This window comes from Octodon degus, unplaced genomic scaffold (genome assembly GCF_000260255.1).
Source record: "Octodon degus isolate 3935 unplaced genomic scaffold, OctDeg1.0 scaffold00167, whole genome shotgun sequence".
NCBI lineage: Eukaryota > Metazoa > Chordata > Mammalia > Rodentia > Octodontidae > Octodon > Octodon degus.
Genome location: NW_004524743.1, coordinates 2,379,730 through 2,387,187, shown reverse-complemented (window position 1 = coordinate 2,387,187; position 7,458 = coordinate 2,379,730).

Below are 7,458 nucleotides of genomic sequence, written 5' to 3'. Positions count from 1 at the left end.
CTTCTTCTTCTTCTTCTTCTTCTTCTTCTTCTTCTTCTTCTTCTTCTTCTTCTTCTTCTTCTTCTTCTTCTTCTTCTTCTTCTTCTTCTTCTTCTCCTACTTCTTCTTCTCCTACTTCTTCTTCTTCTCCTACTTCTTCTTCTTCTCCTACTTCTTCTTCTTCTCCTACTTCTTCAGTAAAGCCTACTCCTTAGCCCTTGCCATGTGCCATGGCAGCACCTATCTCATTTTATTGTACACAGTAGGCTCTGAGCCACAGTGCCCAGTTGCTTAGCCACAGTGCCAGCCTGGAAATCCATGTTCCTAGCTCCTCTCTAGTCCTAAAGCAGCCTCTGGTTAACTTCTTTCCTCCCAAATGAGTTAATGCAACAACAATGGAACTGAACTGCTGCCTCAGATTGTGCCTGTCAGCAGCCTGATCTTCATGTGCTCTTTAAACGTAAATGTAAAATTAGAATTGGATCACCAACTCTCTCCTTTTTAAATCTCAGTAGCACCAGGGGCCTATAATGGTGTCTCTCTTAAATGAAAAGAAATTCTTTTGGAGTCTTAGTGGGCTTAAATTACTTATTATAATATTAACAAAATCTGTAGATGCATAAGTTCAGGTATGACCTTTTTTTCTGCATAGCTAATACACAAATCTAAACTTAAAAGTCAGTACAATCAAGTGTTGTGCAATGACAGGCCTACAATCTGCAGTGTACACCCTTAGGTAATGCATCATCATGCAAATGTCATAGGCCACAAGCTAAGACAGCTGTGTCACTAAGTGAGATGCTCTTACGGGACCACTGTTTCACAGGAATTTGATGTTGAGGAAAACATTAGGTAATGATGTGAGGCGGTTTATGATGAATATAAACAAAACTATGGAATGAGTAAAATTCTAATGGGCATCATTATTTTAGTTTGAAAGATGAGTAACAGATAAAGCTAAATTTCCTACATTTCCAATGTCTACCCTCAATCTGTTGGCATACCTTAAACTTAAAATACCGAAAAAGGTAGAGTTGAGCGCTGTGTACTTAAGAATGCTGTTCATAATGTTATTGAGCACCATCAAAATGCTGCTTGTTCTTTGGGGCATTCAGAATACCCATGTAGCCTATTTCTGCCTGTGGTCTAATCACTGTTTGCCAATTTTAATGAGCTGTCTGTCAATCCCTATGAGGCTGCCTTGTTCACTTGAAGATAAGGTTATCATTATGGCAAGTTCAAATCTGCATTAAATGATTACTTAATCCAATTATTATCGGATTTGTGAACAGGATAATAATATTTCAAGTTACTTTTTTCCTTATAGATGCTGTAAAACTATTGCATGCCTTCACACAGAGCCAGAGGACAGTGACCCTTCAGACCATGTTGAAATGGCTTGGCCACAAATCATGTATTCTGTCATTGTTTGCATTACGTCTGAAACTGGGAAGAAAGTCTACACAACTCCCCTGAAAAGCCCCTTCTGCATTGTGTCCCAGGGTATTAGTTGGCCTTTACTTGGCATAAGCAAAGCATTTAACATAATAGATTTGTCTCTGTTCATTTGATATAAGCTAGCAACACCGAGGGAGGGCAAATTCCTCCACACAACATTCTTATCAGGACTTCACATTAGGGTCTCAATATATTGTCTATTGTAAGTAACAAAATTCACATTCTAATAAAATGTATTTTATTTCAGTTATCACAAGAAAGAAAGGCTTTGTCATTATAACTAGCAAAATAATTCCACATGAATATAATGAACTCAGTGTAGGACAACTGTCATTTTGCCACTTGGAAGTGTCATCCTAACCTCGTACAATCAAATACAATTACTAACCCATTAGAAGCAGAAAACTGTCACTTGAGGTCAGGGTTATAAACTGGTAGAGAAGTATTTTGTTTGGACCATATGGAGTTATTTCTTTAAAATCAAATTTGAATGGGTTTTTTAAATGGAGCATAGGATGGGCCCTCCCACCCTTGGCTGAGTTGTAGTGAATGTGATCATTTCTTCACGGAATCAACTCCATTGAGTATTCCACTCCCACACTGCATCCTACACTGTATAATGGGACCACAGACACTAAATAGGGTAACAATTAAGTGGCCCAGAGCATATGTGTCTTCCGTTTAAGGCTTTCATTTGTTTTTGTTTTCATTTGTTTAGATCCTTTCCCATCAACATATGAAAACGAAAGACAACTTTTCTTTGAGAAATTTTGTGTTCCAAGAGTGCTTCTCACTTCCCTGTCAACAAGGCTCACCATTGCTGGCACTAGCACTAATTCCTTACACAGGTGCCCAGTCAGAAGTGACATGTTAATTTTTCAGCAGAGCTCCTCTCCTCATTTGTCACATGACTCATGCTCCAGCCACACAGTGGCCTCTCTCCTCTTGGACACCCATGGATGACACTGTCTTGATGCCTCCTTCTACCCAGGATGCCACTGGACCTCATTAGGCTTACAAACCCCCACTCCTTCCTTAAGACTCACTGAGGCAGGTGAGGTCTTTGCTCCTTGTGAGGGCTTTACGAGTGCCCCATGGCAGAGTCAGCTGCTTCCTGTTCTGTATTCTCTACCACACTATTTAAAACAGGCCACCCTGAAGCACCAGCCTCTTGACTTTGGAATGAGCTCTGTGAGTCACATACTGAGTTCTCTACTTCATTTCTTTCTCTAAGAGAGAGCCGGCTCATCACCTTTCCTCTGAGGACTAGAGATGTTGCCAACTTTCTACAGGGCAAATAGGATAACAAAAGTAAGTGAAGAAGGAGAAAAGTGAAAGTCAAACAATGGAGGAGGCTGTGGCAACTCTTACATCCTTCAAAGATGATGCATATGAAAAGCTCTAAGTTTGGAGCTTAATTCCTCTCTCAGGGAAAATCAACTGCCATTGTCATTTCAGATTTTGCTCCCATCCCATTCTTTCTCCCCTGTCCTTCAGGTAATAGGATTCCAATGTATGTCCAACAGCCTTTTAGTATCTCCTATGTGTTTTACCTTTCCTTGCCTATATTTTGGCATCTCTGTGTTCTCTTCCAACCAGTCTCTAGTTCACCAATTCCTTCTTCAGCTCTGTCTAACATGGTTTAAATGCAATTTAATTTTTAATTCATAGCTATTATAATTTAAGTTTATCCATATAACTGTTCATAGTTTATTATTTCTTGTGGCATGCTTTCTATACATCGAAAATGAAATGTATGACTTTACTGTCTATGTCCGATAACTGACACATGTCAAGGCATTGGGATATACAGGGTAATGCTACATGTCCCCTCTTTTCAACTCACTCCTTACCATTTTAGTGCACACTGCCCCAATCTTTCATGCCAGTGTCTGCATCTCAAGTGACCCACATGCACAGGCCTGCGGTGTTGGGCCACTAACATTCTCTGTGAGAAGCTTTGCCTCTGCTGTTTTCCCCTGAAGACATAAATCTGAGGCTTGTACTTTTCCTGGTCCCAGAATTGTCCAGTGAGACTGAGTTCCAGCTTCCCATGAGAGTATCTAGCTTGATAATGCAGTGATTACTGGTCGTCACCACGTCTCCTCCCAGTGTCGCTTCTCCAACTCTCCTGACTCCCTCTACTCCCCCAAAACCTTGAATCAGTGAATCTCGTGTACCACGCTTCTTTATTTCCTGGTTATATTCTTGAACTCAATACTATATTTAAAAAACTCTGGTGACTTAGGTTAATGATATCTTTTCCTCAAAGGGGATTTTTGTTGGCTTCTGCTTGAATCTTGGGATAATACTAACATTGGAAAGAACTAACCAGAGTTTATGCTTTGGGGATCCTTTGCCTCCTAGTTGCTGCAAGTATGGGCTACAAGTCCAGCCAGGATTCATTTATTTTAGGTTCACTCTTTTTTTATTTTTTTATTTATTTTTTATTTTTTTTTCAAAATTTTATTGATAAACAGATATCAATGAGAAAGTTTCAAATAAAATCGGAAGTACAGTTTCAACAAATAATACACTGCATATATTCTTCTTTGTCACGCGCGGCCTTGCCTGCAAGAATGACGCGACCACTGGTTGGTTTTCTGCCCAGCTCTTTATTGTTCTCTTGCATCCGTCTTCTCTCCGTCTTCTTTTTCCTGAGGCCCCTGCTCTTAGCTTATAAGTCCCAGGGCTTCCAACCATGGGGTGCCACGTGTGTACTGCCCATTGGTCCAGGTATGCGGAAGCAATGCATTAGCCCAAGCCTTGGCCATATATGGAGTTGTTTACTCCAGGAGCACTCACCCCTTGAGGGGGTGGAAGGCGGAAACCGGCGCCATCCTAGGGCGCGGCTACACGCAACTCCCTACACTTCTTAGTGGTTAATTGCTGTACAAGATGTGGACTTGAGATCCTATTTACAAACACCATTACAACAAATCATTCTATTCATTAAGAGAATGCAACTATATATCTATTCTAACCACTTTGAATACACAGATACAAAATGGACATTCATCGGTATACTCTATTTTTTCTAAGTTCCGTTATTGAATATTATAGGTGTGTAAACTCAGCAAAATATTCTAAAAGAGTCCAGTAGCCCATAATGGCATTGGGTCTTCTGTTTAACTGGCAATGTCAGAAATTATTGACCTGAGTCCCCCACAGCTCAACATAACAGCATGGCTTTACTTCCTATATTTCGTCTTCATACTTTTCTACTGCTACAACTCTTGTTGCACAGGTCCTGCTTTACCTTGATCTTAGGTTCACTCTTGAGACTCCTTAGGGTTCCCTGTTAGTGCGGAGGTGCTGTCAGACTACCTAGACCATTCCGGCTATGCAGTCTTCTTTTTGCATCCATCTTCTAAAACCACGGGAGCCACAACTTAATTTTGTAGTAGTTTCTTCCAAATCAGCAACTACACTCAAGATAGAAGTAGCTTTGAATGCTGGACTTTTGTGTGTGGATGCTAAGCTCCTTTTAGATAGTGGCTGAGTCATTCTTTAAAAGGTATTTTATCTAGATTGTCACTGCTGGAAGAAATTTCTAGGTGATTGCCTCACTGCAAAACCTCTTTGAATCTCCACTTACATTTACCCTCATCATCCCTGGAACAGGGCCAGGCACATGGTGATTATTCAAAAATATGTGCTCTTGAAAGAGTGTGTAGATCAAGGAAAAGAAAGAGCAAGTCATCTGAAAAAGCTGTGTTGTGGGGAAAAAAATGAGATAGTACATGTGAAAATACAGATTCAAATGTCACTGGACCAGTACAGAGTGGTGTTGGTGGTTCTGCTCCCGAAGCCAAGTGTGGGAAGAAACAGAAGGAAAAAACCAAGTCTCCTGATTTCCACTCCAAGTTCACACGAGAGGTGGTGCTCAGCCTCAGAAAGGAAAGTCTTCCAGGGAGCAGTGGAGTTTCTACCTACGGCTTCCAGGTGGGACAAAACTGTCTCAGTACAATGTGATTGCTTCCCAGGCCCTCTGGCTGTGCACAGTTGACTGCCGACTCACAGTCTGGTGCTACTGTATGGTGTGCACAGTTCAAAAATAAAACAAACAAACAAACAAAAACCAACTGAGCAACCAAATGCGCATGCATAACACTACTACAAAAGGGCACAAAGGATGCTACCTCAGATGAAAGGCAGAGATTCTCTGGCCACTGTTTCTGACTTTAAACTGAATCTAGATTTGTATTGAGTCTGGCTGGAACTGCATAGTGGAACATATCTTCCATCAATTCCTATTGCGGCTCACTCATTAAGTTTGCTTTAGTTAACATCTATTCAATTCAGTTAGCAAAAAGCACTCTCAGTGGCTGCGTCATGTGCATTGGGCTGAGGCTCAGAGAGCAGTAATGTTAGTAACACACAAAGGCTTCCTTCAAAGATACTGTGTCTGGTAGGTGTACGGAGACACATGAACTCAACTATTATACGCTAAAGCACTTCGTCACTGGTGCCCTCAAAGAGTTACATGTTTGAGGTTAGGGTGTGGGGTGGTTTTGTAGGTGGACTCTGCAATAATTTTTGTCATTGCTTATATGTTAGTTTTCTCAATCCAATAAAATTTAGACATAATAGATAGTGGCCTATGGAGTGGGCTTTCGTAAGACTCCAGTGGAGTTATTTTTGAGAGCACAAGTGTTACCTTTGGCTATGTGTCCTTCCATTGTGAGTCCATTTGGGTTCCCTAGACCTGAATTTCTCCCACTGCCAGAAGGAAAGACTGTTCTTAGTTAAGAAATCAGTTTAAAGAGAAACTGGAGACTCTGCAAACCTTCTGAGAAATCTGTTTCTCACCAAATTATTCATCCACTTTACAAATGCAAAAGATGGGATATATTTCAGAGGGGAAAAAAAAGAAATTTGATCAGATAACCTTCCATTCTTCCCCTTTTGGGCACTAATTCACTCTTCTGAACTGACTCAGCTTTCAATGCCTACTATTTCCACACAGCTCTGAAAGGTTTGAAGAATAGACAGTTTGTTGATTTACTGGTCAGGTAGAGTGTGTGTGTGTGTGTGTGTGTGTGTGTGTGTGTGTGTGTGTCTTGCTGCAATGTGAGGGGTTATGACAGGAAAGAGTAAGAATAAAACCTGCCCAGAACAAAAATAATGCTTCTCCAAAGTGGACCTGGCATTTGACACTGAGCAGGATGAATTTTCTGCATAACATTTGATTTAAATGGCAAAGGGGAGGGCTGGAAATGTGCTAGATCAGCGCAGGGATTGCAAACACAGTAAAAATGGTACCTGAAATGAAGAAGGGGAAAAAGAAATACTTTCTCTGAGTAGAAAAAGAGACAGCAGGAATAGGTGCTTAAATGGGCGAAAATAAATATTAATCAAAAGGGGAAGGAGGGATGAAGGAAAGCAGAGGAGTGGGGGGAGACAAAGAAAAAAAAAACAGAAGAGAGGAAGGAAGCCCAAAAGCTATTTCTGGACGATCTTGCTCCATTTCTTAAAATGCTGTGAAAATAAGAAGCGTCCATTCTGTGAGAACTGTCCCCTCTTCTGCTTTCCCTTGCAAAACTCTTCATTTGTACCCCAGGCTTAGCCCAGCATCCAGTTTCTTCTTGATTCCTGAGTTTTCTTATCAAGAGATTTCTTTCATATATCCCACTGCAACCTATGTATTAAAGTATACTTCTGTCTGATGGAGAACATGGTGATATAAATTGCTAATAGTAGAAATGGAATATGTGATAGTGATGATTTGGGGGAAGGTTCACCCCTGGGAAAATTCAGGCACATGTTCTAGGTCACCTACGATCAAGCCACCTAATGACCAACTCTGAGAATAACAGAAAAAACAAGGGTTAGAGGAGGTGGAGAAAAATCTCAAGAGAGAATTTACAAGAAGTAAGTAGAAGTAGCAATGTTCGTCCAGAGAAGAACATTTTCATAAAGTCAAGAAGGTAGCCTCCAGCTAGCAGAATGATTATCAGAGTGGGCAAGAGAGAAACAGCTATTGATTACCCCCTAGGTGTCAAGTATGTCACCACAGGT